The sequence below is a fragment of the Ambystoma mexicanum genome, chromosome 7p, assembly GCF_040938575.1.
Source record: "Ambystoma mexicanum isolate Mex_15411 chromosome 7p, UKY_AmexF1_1, whole genome shotgun sequence".
In the NCBI taxonomy this organism is placed as follows: domain Eukaryota; kingdom Metazoa; phylum Chordata; class Amphibia; order Caudata; family Ambystomatidae; genus Ambystoma; species Ambystoma mexicanum.
In genome coordinates, this window is record NC_090939.1 from 507,244,326 (window position 1) to 507,261,998 (window position 17,673).

General features: G+C 40.3%; 1 protein-coding gene across 1 annotated transcript in view; it reads right to left on the reverse strand.

The window, feature by feature from the left end:
- BCOR (BCL6 corepressor) overlaps positions 1 to 17,673 on the reverse strand; it is a 437,367-nt gene that overhangs the window by 171,705 nt on the left and 247,989 nt on the right. Inside the window, exon 2 of the mRNA XM_069636543.1 lies at positions 6,252 to 6,301. The gene's annotated coding sequence lies outside the window, so the exon portion shown is untranslated. The remainder of the gene's footprint in view (positions 1 to 6,251; positions 6,302 to 17,673) is intronic.

Below are 17,673 nucleotides of genomic sequence, written 5' to 3' on the forward strand. Positions count from 1 at the left end.
GTCCAATAATAATAATAGGGAAGCCGTTTTGGAATATCGCCCCAAGCCAACTGCGAAGAATTACATTGTTTTTGTGAGTACATTTTGCTCAAGAACTAGCCAAATAATTAAGTTAGCCAAGAAAAACTAGCATATCTTATCAGGAAGTGAATGCCCACTGAATATGCCGATATGTGCATATAAGAGAGCACCTAATCTTAAATAGCTATTAACGAGAAATGGTATTTCCTTAAAAATAACTCCACAAAGAAGTGTCACTGAATCCTGGGGACTCCCCACGCTAACAGGACATTCAGCCTGCAGTCAATGCATTAAATGCAAATTTTTCTCAACGGACTGAAGAAGTCGATTTAGGATTTACTAAACCTTGGATTCAAAAACAATTCACGTATTGCAATTCAGCTAATGTGGTGTATGCCATCTGGTGTTAATGCCCCAAGTTATACATAGGGATGACAGAGCGAAAAAGTAATTCTGGATCAGCGAACACAGGAGCTGCATCAAAAAGAAAAACTTCACAGCACCCTTGCTAAGTCATTTCATTATGATGGATCATAGTGTAGAAGAGCTCAAATGGACCATTTTATGGCAACTTGAGTATACTAGTGATGCTAATACTCGAAAACCTTTCTTGAAAGAACAATGGCTTATTTTCTTAACTAAGTCCTTCGAATTAGGACTGAATGAACAGGTCGACTGGAAGCATAATACTTAATTCACGGTATAATTTTCATAATGTTCTAGTCAGGGTATACTATGCACTTTTTCCTTGTACATATACCAGCTACTTCAGAAATATAAATGTTAAATCAATGTAGCTGGAAATGCCTTATGTCATGTAGGGGAATAGACCCTTGAACAGGACTGACGTGCATGCCTCCATGGGATTGCGTACGGGTGACTCCATATTGGTTGTCCAAAACATGCGGTACAGACATCTTTTCAAACACTCTAATACCTTGCCGCAATACTCGATATTATGATCCCGAGTGTGCCTTGTGTTTTGTCTACAAGCCCGGCGATATCTTCCGGCAGTGTTTTGAATGGGGGCGTTCTCCAGAATATCCCGCGACAGATGATGGGCGTGGTCTGTTGCTGGCGGTCGTGATGCATGTGTCATCACATGATTCGATGCAGCAACTTACGTCTCTGCATAAACATCCGGAAAGAGACACGAATAATCACAGCAGAGGCACGTTTCAAGACGGGTGAAAGACTCACTTACTGAGCTCTGCGCACGAGGGAACGGACGATCGACTTTTGACCAGATCGGTAAGTGACCCACTTCGCCGTACTAATTAACAAAGGAGACGGGTTGAGTTTGTTGTACCGCCCATCGTTCTCCAATGACACTGACGGGGCTTTCCGCTCTATGTCTTTTAGGCTCCCATGTCCGGGTTCGATGTGAATACAGATGCGCAGGCACACAACAGTAGAGTGGGTAGGTTGATATTGAAATATCAGAGACTCATACAGTTAAACTGAGGGCACAAATGCATTAGGATTTAATAACAACTTGGGCTTATGACGCTACTATCGCTTGTAGTGAAAAGTTGAATTGTACTCGGAGTCAGCAGGTGATGTTGAAGAAATATTGATTTGACACCAGTGATAGAACTGGATAGGAGCTAGTTTACCTTGTCACTTGTTTGTTCCAGTGACATGAGTATAGCATTGTCGGCACATGGACAAGATTGCAGCATTTGTGTGGTATGCGCTCCTAGATAGTGTTTAGATGCTGTGAGCACTATGCACTAAATTGACTCTTCTTCCATCTTCTTTTCTCTTTTTTATCTTCACCTCTTGTGATTAGTGTGATAATCGTCTACTAGCAGGATGCTCCCCTCGTTACCAGGTTCAAGATTTACATTGCATTCTTGTTATTTATGGTAAGTCTTACTTAGGAGAATGAAAGCCTAGTAAAATGAACAGTATATACAGTAGTAAACATATTTCTGATCACTGTTGTTATATTTTTCTCTCCTGATGTCACTGTTTCTTGGTGGTTTCACTCCACAATAGGTTTTGGAGTGCTGAATTGGGCAGCAGCACCATACTGACTACATACCTACGGGAGTAGGACGACAGCAAACGACTGTAGTTTAAGATGTGTGGACAGGGAACCTTTGGTCCCCTGATGAAGTTCATGAAGTGAAGGTTAAGCAGTCTATGAACGAAACATGTTGGGTTTTGTAAGGCACCAGAAATTATAATGGTACCTGACAATACTATATTGATTTGTTGTATTCACCCTAGTAGCATGAAGTGGGGTACAAATTACTTAGATTAAACTAAGAATGATATTCCAGGAACAATTCGCGAATGAAGGATTTCTAGGTGCTACTCACCTTTGCTTTGTTTTGCACATTGTTTTGAATTTTGTCTGTCACAAATTGTATTTGTTAGATTTGTATAGGCAGTGAAGTTTCTGTGGGGTGTTTAGGGTAAATCTATAAAAAAAATGTGTAGAATTGTTTTGTACTGTTGGTTTTTAGAAATGTGCACTAGATTTTACACATTTTTATCTCTGTGTGTTTTTGATATGAAAGTAAATGTTTTGATGTGTTAATAAATTGGTCATTATTTTTTCATCATCTTTTGACTCGGTAGCTATTTGGTCCATGGATCGAGTTCTGTAGTGAATAGAAGAGTGACTAAGGAGACAGACGGTTGGATTCCATTGTTGTGTATTGTCCACAATGTTTGAGTTGGAGTACAATCCAGACGTTGGTAAGCCACTCCACTCATCTCTCATTGTCAGTTGTTGTTCCACTGGTAGCATAAACAATCGATGGAAATTAACACCACCTATTTTAAATGCTGCTAAGCCTGTAGGAGCAGTTAGAATACATGAGAAAGAGCAATCATTGGCATGTTGTATCATTGCTCTCAAAGCATGAATTAAAATAGATGTTCCTGTTCCAGCTTGTCCACTAACATACATCAATAGAGCTCTATATTGGACACAAGAACATTCATGCTTGTCATGTTTTAAACCATTTAAAAACATATCTTTGATGTTACCATAAACATCTTTCTGCTCTTCATTTAGTATACTTACTAATGTGTCATAATGTGGATGTGTAACTTTAGTGTGTTGCATTGCACTTTCTACTTCTTCCATTGCGAGTTCAACATCCGTTTGAATAATTGGCTCGCCTAACACATTTTGACTTCCTTCTGCAGAACCTTGACTGCCCTCAGGAGTCTCTTTTGCCAATTCAGCTATCACAGCTATCAAATGTTCTTCTTGGCGAAGTTCTTTCTCCAGAAGCTCTAAGTACCGGTCAAACTCTTGATATGTAATCATTTCTTTTTTTGCAAAAAATGACTGTTCAAAGGTTTTAAAACTTCCAAGCAAATCACACTCTGCATGCTATAGGAAGAACAACTGCAAAATGCAAAAATAAAATAATGAGACTTGGCTTTTCATGTCTCACTAGACAACCAGTACATCGTTGTACTTTAAACTGTCCTCTGTCATTGTTTGCTTCAACATTTCGATATGAGTACCATTCTGCTACTTCATACAAACAAAGATCCTCCAACTCTGCAGACCTATTTGGATAATAGGTATCAACCAGGTTGGTTTGCAAGATCTCTGTACTATCAGGTACTCTTTGAGCTGACCGTTAAATTTCACCCTAAGGCTTTAGCACTCGATTTCTTGTAGTGGCTGGGCCAAGACCTAATCATACTACATTAATGCTACGTCCATACGGAGGCAGTTACCTGATCTGCAGCTTTGTAGCTTACACATACTCTGCGAGAGAGCATCTTCAGACCAAAGCATAGAAGTTTTTGACTAAGACTTTTGTCAGCTGTTAAGGCTGGTCACACTTCAGCTGCATTGCTCTTTTCAGCTTTTGTCATATATGCTGTAACATAGCGAGCAACAGCTGTTGTGTTATCTGCAATATACTTACATTAGTATTTGCATTCAAAGTTGAGCATTGACAGGATTGTAATAATAAATGGATTGGCATTGCTCATCTCTTTTTGGTGACTTGCCAGTCACATGGTGTCGACGAACAGACATAAAACTAAATGTTGAAAATGGATTTGATGTAATCAATGCTTTTAGCAGTCAAGTCATATATGATGTTATATCTGATGTCATCAGTGATGTAATCAGTGATGCCACATATGATGTAATTAGCAATGTTACCAGTGATGTCATCACTGATGTAATCTCCGATTTCATCATTGTTGTCATACACTGCGCAACAGGGGGTGACTAATTAAGGTGGTCTTGCCTGAATTGCCTGCCAAATTTCAAGGATGTTGCCATTAAATTTTCACCTTATTGTCTCCTTAACCCTTAACTGGGGTTTTTTTCAGTGAATATATTCCATATATATATATATATATATATTCCCAACGAAGTAAGTCCAACAAAGTAAGTTCATCAGCACTAAACATCAAAGGAATAGAGTCCAACTTCAAAGAACAATCCAGGGCACTCGATCTAAAAAAAAGTGCTACATTTTATTTTCATCTCTCATACCCGCACAAGTGTACTGGTGTCCAAATTCAACATGGCTAAAGACATGATTCTGCCATGCAAATTACAGCACGCCACACATTCAATTCTACACAGGACTTTGTCAGTCCATTATCACAACAAACTAATGCTCTGTGATTATTTTCATTGAAATTATATATATATATATATATATATATATATATATATATACACTAATGGAAAAAACGTTAGTTGCAGAGAAGTAAAGCTGAGAACTTAACGCATGAAAGCCCCTAAAATTCAGCTAAAGCCACCTTAACTTTGCACCCGCTGTTGCGCAGTCTATGACCACAATGGTGACATCACAGATAACATCACTGATCACATCACTGGTGACGTCACTAATTACAGCATATATGACTTGGGTAATTAAGGTTAGATTCTTTAAATAACAATTCTAAATTGTCCTACTATTTGTTTAACATCAAACACAAATACATTATATGAACATACATTATTGTTTGTTGTAAATATAAGGTAAACTTTATTTACCTATAGTCTACTTTAATGTAGTGTATGGTATAGAGTTGGAAGAACACACAAAACTAAATATATTATGTATGATAATATTTAAAATATCTTTTTATAGTATATATAGTTTGTTAATTTGAATGTATATATCACTTTCAGAACAAAAACGTAACATAATCTACATCTACTTACATGTGTACAAATTAATGTTGAATTTGGAAAGTTCCTTTTTTTATACATACATAAATGTGGAGCAATAATATGTTTTTACACTGCCATACCCATATTTACAAATTTTAAAATATTCTCAATACATATATGGCTGTTGTTTTGTAGCACTTTCTAATGTCACTTACAAATTCACTTGTGTGCAGACTTTTCTTACAATAAGCACACCAGACTATTGACATCTGTTCATATAACATATACTAAACAATCAGAGTGCAACATGTGTTTATTTCTATTTAATAATACTATTTTTGTATTAATGTCAATACATATTACATTATGGTATACATATCTCACATATATTTGCCACAACCAACTACAATCTGTGCAATGCACTTTTTAAATCGATTGCTTTTTAAAGAAAGTAAAGATATTTATCAAATATTACAAATGTATAATTACATTTTTGTCTTCTGCCGAAATAGTACAAATAAAAGCTTCACAAGTACTGATATCATACATGTGTAGCTGTTTAATGTTTCACATGTTTTCATTGTTATTAAGCACACTGAAAGCACATATGTACCAAAGATAGGGGCTCTAGAAATATTTTCGCATACCTACTGAGTGACCTTCTGTCTTCTGCCATCAATGATGTAATCAGTGATGTCATATATGATGTAATAAGTGTTTTCACCAGTGTTGGCATCAGTTATGCCAACACTGGTTATCAATAATGTCATATATGCTGTAATTAGTGATGTTACCAATGATGTCATCTGTGATGTGATCAGTGATGTCTTCTATGATGTCATCATTGTGGTCATAGGATGCACAACAGGGGGCACAAAGTTAAAGTGGCTTGAGCTGAATTTCAGGGATTTTGTTGCATTACGTTCTCACCTTAATGTCCCAGTAAATAAAGTTTTTCCCTGAATTTCAAAGGTTTAGTTATACCATAGTTTAAACATTTTCTTTGTTACATATTTTCTAAAAATACGTAGAAAAGAAACTCAAACACTTAATTTGCGAGAATATTAATTGAAAACAATTCACATGCCAAACTATATTTTGCAATATTTCTTACCTAACTTCTTCATTTTGTTCTCCATTTTGCCAGCCTACTCACCAACAAGTCTGTCAAAGAAAATGGAAGATATCTCAAAATGCAAGTATAAAAAACAGTAGTAACTTTTTTTCTCTTCATCATAGTACTGTATGAATATTGAATGTGTTCTTAGTACTCAACCAATCAAGATTGTGAATATCAATCATCTTATTGTAGAGGAAAAAGCCTCATTGGAGAGAAAAAAAGAACTCTACTCACTGTACTAAACTTTGTGGTAAATTCAAACATTAACATCTAAACTGTTTTCTATTCTTACAATACTAATAATCTAAAACAATATAAATAATACTCATGATTTCATTCTGCATTTCCTAAAAACATCACTACTATATACATAAACTACTGATAATACATCAATGTTCCATACATGATTTTCCTTACTAAAAGAACATCTTCATTCACATTAGATTCCGTCTGAGTTTCCAGGTACCTCACTGGATGCCATACGCCCTGAGGATGTTAATTTAGCAATAACTCCACATTATATGGCTACATCAGCCATTAATAACATGGGTCACAAATTACAGGCCCAAGCAAAGGGAGCACCCTAACTACAGTTCCTGCTGCTGTTTCTAAATCAATGTCACCCACAGAATGTGTAATTATTGGTATTATCATCCTAAAGCAAACTCTAAAAATGCTAATACCTCTCTCCAGCGCTGTTATGTTTGCAACACCGACTGGAGAGAGTCAGGGTTGCCATGGAAATGAAAGCTAGACATTTCATAGCAATTCCACTTCCATTTTTATAGCAATGAACGAGGAAACTATGTACCCTAGACTTAACTATAGAGTTAAGGTTAGGAGTGTTAGATTGAGAATGGGGAGTGCTGTGGAGGGACTGCTTTAAGGGTGAGGATAAAGGAAGGCAAACAACACTGCAGCGATAGGGCGGCTGCACTAAGCATTCAGGTTACTGTAAAACTGGTCCTTCTTCAGCAAATTCCGAATGGGTTTGCAGCAATTTCATTGGTTCGGGCACCTGCCAAAGTTAGTTTTGTAGATAAACCTTTCAAAAAACCCACAGCAGTGCCAGTGGTTCAGATTAATTAGCAACCTTCAACCCATCACTCTTTTAGTTATCATTTGTTTCCCTATGTGAAAGAGGATATGCCCAGACGTAGGCGTCTTCCTCGCTGTGTAATAGGGAACCAAGCTGCACCTCACTGATGAGGCCCAACAAGGCCTAAACATGTCTGGGATTGCTTGTGTTTCCGCGCAGAGGGGACCTGGCCAAGCAGTTTGGCTGGGCTGCTCCCATTGGAAGCCCTACCTGACTGGTTTGCATATGGCTTGACCCGTTTTGCAATCGCGTAGGCGGGCTGAATAACGGTGGTGTGGAAGGTTGCCCAGAACAGTACCAGTGGTTCAGATTAATTCAAACCCTTCAACCTATTACTTTTTGGGTAAATGTTTGCCCATGGAAAGGAAAGCCAGATGTTTGATAGCAGTTCCACTTCCATTTTTATAGCAATGAACGAGGAAACTATGCACCCTAGATCTAACTATAGTTAAGGTTAGGAGTGTTGGATTGGGAAGTGGTATGGAGGCGCTGGTTTACGGGCGGGAGTTTGCAAAGGAAGACAAACGACGCTGCAGAGGTAGGCCAGATGCGCTAAGCATTCAGGTTACTGTAAAACTGGTCCTGCTTCAGCAAATTCAGAATAGTTTTGCAGCAATTTCATTGGTTTGCGCACCTACTAATAGTTTATCTCCATATGTGAGAGAGGGTATGGCCAGATGTGGGTACCTTCCTCGCTGCACCATAGAGAACAAAGCTGCCCCTCACTGATGAGGCCCAACAAGGCCGAAACATGTCTGGGGTTACTTGTGCTTCTGTGGCGAGGGGACCTGGCAAAGCAGTTGCGCTTAGCTGCTCCCATTGGAAGCAGTACCTGACTGATTTGCATATGGCTGGACCCCTTTTGCAATGGTGAAGATCGGTTAAAAAAATGGTGGTGTGGAAGGTTGCACAGAGGAGTGCCAGTGTTTCAGATGAATTCAAAACCTTCCACCCATCACTGTGTTGTATATTGTTTGCAACAGCGACTGGAGAGAGTCAGGGTTGCCATGGAAAGGAAAGCCAGGCATTTGATAGTAGGCCCACTTCCATTTTTATAGCAATAAACGAGGAAACCATGCACCCTAAGATTAGGAGTTTAGATTGGGAATGGGGAGTGGTGTGGAGGGGCTTCGTTAAGTGCGAGAGTCAGTAAAGGAAGGCAAACAACACTGCAGAGGTAGGGCCCAACTCTTCAAGGATTCTCTCCTCATCAACACCTAGACCATCACGTCGTCCCTCGCGCAACCCGACTCGCAAGACAACGCTCACCCCTCTCCTCCCAGTCACCCACTACAGCTGCACTCCTCTGTGCCCCTCTGTATCCTGCCCCTGCTGTATATCTGTTCTGATGTTACCACTGAAAAGCACTCCATTATGCATCTTTAATGTACACCTCTGTAAAGTGCTCCGTTATCTATCTGCATTGGTGTATAGCTCTGTGAAGTGCTCTTTTGATTCTCAAAACTAGATCCGCGCTCAATAAATACTATAATAATGATAAGTGCGGCTGCACTAATCATTCAGGTTACTGTAAAACTTGTCCTGCTTCAGCAAATTCTGAATGGGTTTGCAGCATTTTCATTGGTTCGTGCACCTGCCAAAGGTAGTTTTGTAGACAGACCTTTCAAAAAGTTTTCTGCTACTTAATGTCCCACTTTAACAACAATACATTTTATTTACAGAAAATATGTACGATAACAACATCATAACAATATGTAACTATATACACAAAGCCAATCTTTCATGGCTATACAAAGTTCTTTTTTCAATACATACAAAATGTATGTAGTAGTTTATGCGACCTTAAGGAAACTGAGACATATAACCTAACTACACCAGTTTTACAAAAGAAATATACAGCCATGCCAACATTGTACAATTATTTTGAGTGTAAAGCTTTTTAATGTATAGTCATACTATTATTTAAAATACTAGGTAGACAGTAAAAACGACCCTGTATTTAAATATGAGTATTTACTACAAGATATACTATATTAGAAATGGCATTTCAATGCTTCTTGTAAAGTCTGCGTGTGTCCTTATTTTGGCCACCTACACACAAGTTAATGACAACATTCTCCAATATATACTTCATCTTTCAATCTTTAATTCAGTAAATTCTCTGCTTTTTTAATACTTTCATGTACACAGAGGCTTACACATATCTGCAGAATACCTTCCTGAACTTGTCAACCAAATGGAAAACTGCAATTTTGAAGTACCTCAGGAATTCCACCAACCTGTAGTTAAATTGCACAATGTTCCTCAAGCTGTTGGAGCTAACAGGGCCATATAAAATAGTACTTGTCATGGGTTTTGACCCATGTTAAATCAATAGACTGGGTAGATGTGGGGATGAGCTGTTGCCGCCCATTATTCGATCCCAGAACAAACTAAATCAATAGACTGGGTGGATGTGGGGATGAGCTATCGCCGCCCACATTCACGCCAGAATAGGAGAACTGCGCAGTTGGCACGAGACCACTCCAAAGATACAACCTTCTTGTGGGGAATTCATTTTCTTAATCCCAAAAATGGTTGCATTACCAGTACTCACCACTATCAGAAAGCCGGCGTTTTAAAACCACCAGACCAAGGAAAGACTTGCTAAGAGGTGGATACAATGTAAAACTATATTCTGAAATGACTTGAAGGAAGTAATTATTTAATGTATATGTAAAAATTGTAAGTGATTTAAACTGGGAACAAAAAGTGACGTTTAGCTGAAACCTGGCTTAATGAAACTGAATTCTGCCTGACAACTACCCCCGGCAGGAGTTGATACTGGATCAACAGCTGTGTTCCCAGGCCTGGCTGCCAGGCCTGGCTGCATCCTGAGGTCACATGGCCCTGTTGATTAGATTAGGGGTGGAGCAGCTGGGGACTACAGGGAGTTGAACAAAGGCCTGTCCTGGACTCAGGCAAATGTTATATTGGGGGGCTGTAAAGTGGCTTCCTCTTAGGGGAAACTGGGAGGGGCAGTGCCTCTGCTAGCAGCTGAGCTTGGGGGAAGAGGATAAACCAGTTATTCCAACCTGTGATGTGGGAAGCCACACCCCTTTTTGACCAGGGCATAATTTTAAAAAGATAGATAACTCATAGTGCGGACTTGTCAGAATTATATAAGTAATATCATTATTTTTGTGATTTTTCTGTGAACATTTTGAGGTGCGTTAGCACCCTGTGGTGTATTCTGGGGGGTTGCTAGCGGAAAATAGGGTCTCACCCCAAATGTCTGCATGTTAAAAATCTGACACTTCATCAATTAATGTCCATACTCCTTGCGCACATGTGTGTAAATTTGGGTAAATGTCTGATATTGCAAAACCAGGTAAAAAGCGCAAAATGTTGTCATTTTTGAATGCAAGCCCCCAGGAAGATCAGAGGCGGACAAGCATGGACCATAAGGAATATATAATGTGCACATGTAATTTCAACAAATTGTATATCTGGGAAAGATGTATTTGAATCAAATATAGATTTGTGGGCAAACTGACCAGGGGAGGTTCCTCTGACCATAAAACCTACAGCATCACTCTGACTCACATTTCCTTCCCCCAATCATGGGAGAGGGGAGAATTGGGCCAATGACAAGTAGAGAGGGGCAGGCTTAGCTAGGCCCAGGCACACACCCACTTTCCAAAACACATAAAAAGAGACTGCTGGGACAGGTAGAAACATTCAATTCCATTTACTGCGGAGCATGCTGACCGACGACTTCACATCCAGAGATCCAGACTTCAAATCCATCAATCTCCAGAACCTGTAGCAGTACCCAGAAAGCAGTGTTACATCCAGAATCCAGAGAGGCTAGACGAGCAGAGCAGAACTGACCCAGATCACTGTGAAGTGCCGAGACCAGAACCGGAGTCCAGTCCAAAACCTGACCAGATCCGTGGCGAGGCCTATTTCGAATTTATATTGTGAGTACCTAGCAGAACCAATCTCTTAGGTTAAAATAGCTTGGATTAGATTATTTTAACTAAGTAGAACAGCCTCCTAGAAATCGTGTCATCTGTCATTTTTTAAAGCTGCACAACTGTCACCTGTCAATTCTGCAGCTGCAAGCTGTCACCTGTCATTTTGAGTTTACTTTAAATCCGAAAAACTACCTTTATTTAATCGTCCGTATCTCTGGAACCGTTTGGGCTAGGAACGGAATTTAACTTTCATCTGAAAGCTTAGAATCTAGGCTGCCCAACGAACCTAGAACCGACTTGATACTCCTTATACCTTTGCCGCAATCGCGAGACACGCACTCGCAACATTTACCGCGATTTGCGATTTTGGCTCAATTTCTCCACTTGTCAAAATAGCAGCTCCATTCTTTCCTTTATTAAAATCCGTTTGCAACTTGGTAATAACTCATAGAGCATTGCTAAAGTGAGCCTGAACTAATAACAACACGCATCTCCCACTCACCCTGAATCTCTAGAGGGAATTAAAATCATTGGCACATTTTCCCATCCATTGCCATCACATTTAAAAAGCATTTTGGGCCTGTGTTTCAAACTCCTACCTGTTTCCTCTAAGCTTGCTGGGGGGGAACTGAATTTCGTATTGTATTTGATTGCATTCCTGAGAACTGTGTGCTCCTCTTTCCATCTCCTTCCATTTCTTACATTGAATAGGGGAGGAGGGTGAATTGCCAGAGAAAAAGTGATTATCTTATCTTTTGCTAAAATCATATTACTTAGTTTCTGTACTGCATTTTCATTCAACATTGCATCCATTTGAAACCATAAAAGTATTTTTGCTACTTTATCCATCCTATACTAACTCCTCATTGATTATAAAGAAGTGTGCTAGTGTCAGATTACCTATTGTTGATTAACATTACATTTATAAGGGCGATATCGATTATTAATTTATTATAAAAGCGTGGTATCTATATTTTGTTTTATTTCTCAAATAAACCTTTTAAACTTGCAAAACAGAACTACTTCTTGGCTCAGTGGGGCAGGGGGATTCTAAGAGAGGGGTGTTATATAGGGGTAGTCATCCAGAACTCATGAACTGGACATAAAGATATATCAATAAGGGTTTCCATTCAGTATCCCAGACTAGGCATTGACTTAGCTGTAGTGTTGGATTGAATCCTCTTACATACTTTTGCCATCCAATCTGAAATACCAGTTAAATAGGTTGCTCACCAGTAAACAAGACAACACTAGGGACCCAGGATGCAGAGTGGATTCCCTGTTGTTCTGATACCTAGTTGGTAGTATACTAATTATCTCTAAATCGTAATTAAAATACTTCTTTTAAAATGTGTGTGTGCCCTTATTTTATATTTGAAAAAGTTTCTTCTTTTTAAATAGTTTATCTGAGGGAAAGTCCAGAGCGCAAACACACAATACATTTCTGGACTTTTTTCCAAATTCGCACAGTTGAATGGGAGGTACTACAGAGAATCCACCAACTAGTAGTTAAACTAGGCAGATTACAGATGCACTGAAGCGACTGTGTGATATAGTGATCTTTGCCCCGTCTTTCCCCGAGATCTCCTCTCTTCTTACTACTCACTTTACTCCCTACTCTCTCTCCCTCTTCCTTCCTTCCCCACCCCCTCATTTCCCCTTCCTTCTTATATGCAAATTGTTCTACATACTGTTTTTCTGGTTTGATTCATGTAAATTGTTATTGCTTCTACTGTTCCATGTTTGATGTATTCTTGTTAAACTGTAAAGCGCTTTGTATTCAATGTGGAGGTCATATGTTAAAACTTTAAAATAAACAAATATTTTATTAAAACTATACTCATATCTTGTGTCATTACAATAAGACTGCAGGCTTCCTCATTTTGGCCACCTACACACATAAGAAGCTAATGACAACGCACTACAATCTTTCCTTAACATTTCAGTTTTTTGTCTAAACCCATTTATTTTTTAATACTTTACTTTTCTTGTTTGCTACTGTTTACTTGTTTCATATGTAAAGAGTTATCTGCAACTACACTCCATACCCCTCAAAATAATTTACATGGAACCACTCACATAACCTAGTACTTATAGGGAACACTTTAACACGTTAAAATATAAATAGTGTTTTACATAATACAACAGGAGTAGAAGATTGCAGAATGCTCTTTTTTAAAATAATGTATAGGATGTTGAGTATCTACTATACACATCTGTTCTGCAGCGATTCTATATTGCAAACTAGAACATTTCTATTCTTCAGTTTTTTAAATTACTTATCACCTATTTTACCTTTTAAAATATCCATATTGCATATCTATATTCACAATGAATATACAACATACATTAAAACTTAGATTCTAGCAACATTAAGTAAGCATTCTTTAAATTCTTTGGCAATCCAGTTTGGCGTGCAACTATAGAGTCATTGCACACATGCCAATCTACTTCTGTATGCACCCATGTTGTGAACTGTCCACAGTGAATGGATACTCCCTCATGACAAAGGATTGCACATGTTATAAATATTTTTTTAGAAATGGAAACCAAACTATTGGCAAAGTTTAGCAGAGCAGTGTTAATTTGTCTACCATCCATACTGTATTGTTGAAACATTCTTAAAAGCTGCTCATTATAAATTAGGTATGGCAGTGTTGATTGTAAATTACAACCACACTCACTGCACCTCATTTCAAGGCATGCTTTTTTTACTAGATCATAAAAATTCCAACTTTTCTGATCTGGGAAATGAAGATACATAAATCGTTCTTTAGGATCTTGTGTAATTTCATGTTTATGACATTGTGCACACTCATGGTTCCACTCATAAGACATTCCTACATATCTGTCTATACTAACTTCCTCCTGCTCTAACACTTCAAAAATTGTCATTCTTCATTATCTTCCTGAATATCTTCAGAAAAATGTTCTCTTCCACTCTCTACAGCCATTACATTTCATATTGACATTTAGGAATGCATGTTGTATGGTCTTTCATTGACATATACTTTAGTAATAGAAATTTCTCTGCATACCTTTTGCTCTATTGTTGAAGCTATTTCATGCAACAATGTCTTATTTGAAACATGCATAAAGCTGTATTTGAATAGCATTCAACCCCGGTTTCATTACTAAATCTACAGTGGTAGTAGTCATATTTGATTGACTTTCCAATACTGGTAGGTTATCTTATTTTGTAGACTTAAGAGCAACCTCTTTGTTTGAATGTAGTTTTGCCTGTTGCTTATTTATTCTTGTTAAAAGCTGTATAGGAATAGAAAGAAGGTCAAGCTAATGAGCATAAAGTACATGTAATCTACTATAGTTTCAATACTTGAAATGTCAGCTGTCACTTGTCAGGGTTCTAAGGCATCTGACACATATCTGATACTAACAGTAGTTACGTTACATTACATTTGTCACCCCTTTGCATATCTTTAAGGATGGTCTGGGAAATGTACCTGAAAGTTAGTTGGTTAAATTGTGTTTTGATCCTTAACCAGTAATGTAGATATTGGAAACCCACCCAAGCCAAGATGGAAGTAATGGAACTTGTGGGCAATAACTCTGACCTCTGCCTTTCATCACTGAAGTTGGAGAGAAAACATTTATTTCGGCAAGCTCTGAGTAGAAAACTCATTTGAAGATTCAATTTGGTCAATATGAGGATTCGGAGAATGCAGGAAGAACGAGGAGAACAGCATTTCAAAAGATAATCTGGTGGGCGTGCGGCAGTTTGTCAAATTGTCAATGGGCCAGCACCAGTTCCTTTTAGTAATTTAAACTGTTGCTAGAAGTTAAGAAATTAGATACTGTGTAAATAATACAATGCAGAGTTAAATAGAAAAACTCAGATTGATATGATTGGTTATTTATAACTCGCTTAATACCCAGAGGTTTCTAAGCGTGGACCCGGGGATAGAACCTGTGTTGTTCCGTGTCGCCTTGCTTCCAAGGCGAGCACGTTGCCCATGAGCTATCCTCCCAAGACTATTAAAGGCGTTAGCTGAGTTAACTGTGAAGATCTTATTTTTGACTTTGTTCAGTTTGATTGTATTATAATTTAAAGTCCACAAAAAATCAATTAAGGAAAAAGACATAGGGGCTCATTACGGGTCCGGCGGTAACTGTCCCGGTACTACCTGCGGGTTGCTGCTGGACCCGTAAATAGTTACCGCCGCCTGACTTCCCGGTGCCACTTTGGGATTCCGGCAGCGTCAGACCTGTCGGGCATGGCAGCTTCAGCAGGCAGATCTGTAGTATGCCGTCTGGAAACAACGGTGCGGTAGGCTTACCAGTACCGTTGTTTTCCACCCAGTAGGGTCTGAATGAGGCCCATAGTCTTAATTCAGTCTGTGTAAATATAAGCCATTTCAGAAGGTTACATTACTTCCTAAAGTTGCCGTGAGGAAGAAACTAATGTGCGCGTGTTGATTACAACGTTTCGTGCACCTGGCCTTACAACAGTGTTGTTAGGACACGTCAGGCAGTGTGCGCGCATTTTCCATTAGCTGCGTCAGAGCTCGCGTGCATGTAATAATGGAGTAGCATCTTAGTTCCCATTCACTATTTCTTACATAGTGACTCTGTAATGTAAAAGGAGGAAGAAAGTGTGGGTGGCGAGGATCGAAGGATTAAGAGGGAGCGTGGGAGGAGACCACCTGGGGGCGAAGACTGAAAGCGCAGCTCCAGAGGAACCAACGGTACAGAGTGAATTGTGGAAGTTTGCCCAACCCGCAGATTACAATTCTTGCGATATTCCGGTGGTGGAAGGAATCCTACATTACTGGCAGCTTTCCTGAAGAAAATTGGACAGCTCTTTCGAGTGAACGTCGGCGGTGAAGTTGCCTCACCCTGCCCGCGCATAGAGGTCTGGAGCGCGGTGTGTTTGTTGGGTCGCCTGGGGGCACCGGACGTCACGGCAACGAGGCGGACTGTCCAGTCTGGGCCCCAAGGCAAGTGGGACTCGCGAAGGCTAGGGCGGGGAGCCCTCGGAGCGTGCCTCTGCTTCGGAGGGACACTGTCAGCAGAGCGTGCCATTGGAGTGCTGGGCTTTCTCTGGCCCCCCGGGAGTGGAGCGGCACGCTCTGCGGGAAGGCACGGAGCGCCCCCCCCTCCAAAATGGTGTGTGTGCACCCACACTCCGCTGCAATGGACTGGCCCCTGCCTGGAGTGAGTAGCGGAGCAGGCGCAGCCAGGCGCTGGGATGTGGCAGTGAGGTAAGGTGAGCAGGTGGACCGGGCGGTGCGGGTGTTGGTGGGGGAGCAGAGGCATAGCTGTCTATCCACCTTTCCACTCATCCACTCAGCATCCAAGGGCAAAGACATCCATTGGAGTTGAGGCCTCACGCTTGGAAGATAGAGACAGCAAGCCAGGGCTGAGTCAACGCCTGGGAGGCGTCCATCTAGTTACGCGGCATATAAACTGTGCTCCTTGCTCTGGCCTTGCAGTCAATTGGATAAAACAGACAGGGGAGAGGGTTGTGTGCCCCGCAACATCCATCAAGTGGGGACTTATTTCGAGCTGCGAGTAGGAGATTGGGTATTTCCCCGGTAGGAGAGCACCCCGTGTTGGGGCTAGAGGGCAGCAGTGCAGCTGGGGACCAGTGTCGATGGCCTAGCCTCCCCCAGTGGTGAATGATAAACAAAGAAAGTTGGAGAAAGGCAGGAAAACGTGAGGAGACAGTCGAGATCGGCAAGAAGAGCTATGAGACAAAAAGAACATTGACACTCCCATAGCTTTGCCTGCAATTTCATAGATCTGTCCCTGTGGGAGCAGTGTCCAACAGGAGTATGCCCTCTTTTGAAAGAAGCACAGACCTGGTGGCATTGCATATCGTACATTCCTCATGCAGCAGGACGCAGGCCCCTCCACAGTTCAAAAGCTGCAGCAGTTCCGCTGGGAACCTTCGAGCATGGCCTCTCCCTCACCCCAAGATGAGATTGCAATCCCGGGAAGTGACCAGAAATGATCGACCAAGGCTGACATCTGCCTCCTGCTGGGAGAAATGTGTGCGTTTAGAACAAGCATGACTACAACTGTCAGCATGTTATAGGACAAGATCCACAAGATAGAGGATAAGGTGGAGGCTCTTGAGAATTACCAGCAGTCAATAGATATAAGTGAAATGAGGACGGAGGCCCGTTTTCAAGAACTCGAGCAGAAGAACTAGGACCTGAAAGCAAAAGTTGACGACTTGGAGAATCGGGAAAGGCAGGCAAATATAAGGGTTCAAGGCCTTAAGGAAGCCCCGAATGAGACCCCTTCCTCCCTGGAAAGAAGAATAAAAGCTCTCATAGCCTCTATACTTCCTTCTCCAATCTCCCCGCAGCTGGAATTTGAGAGAGTCCACCGGGCAGGAGGCCCTCCCGGCGGGCCGAGGTCAGTTTTGGCA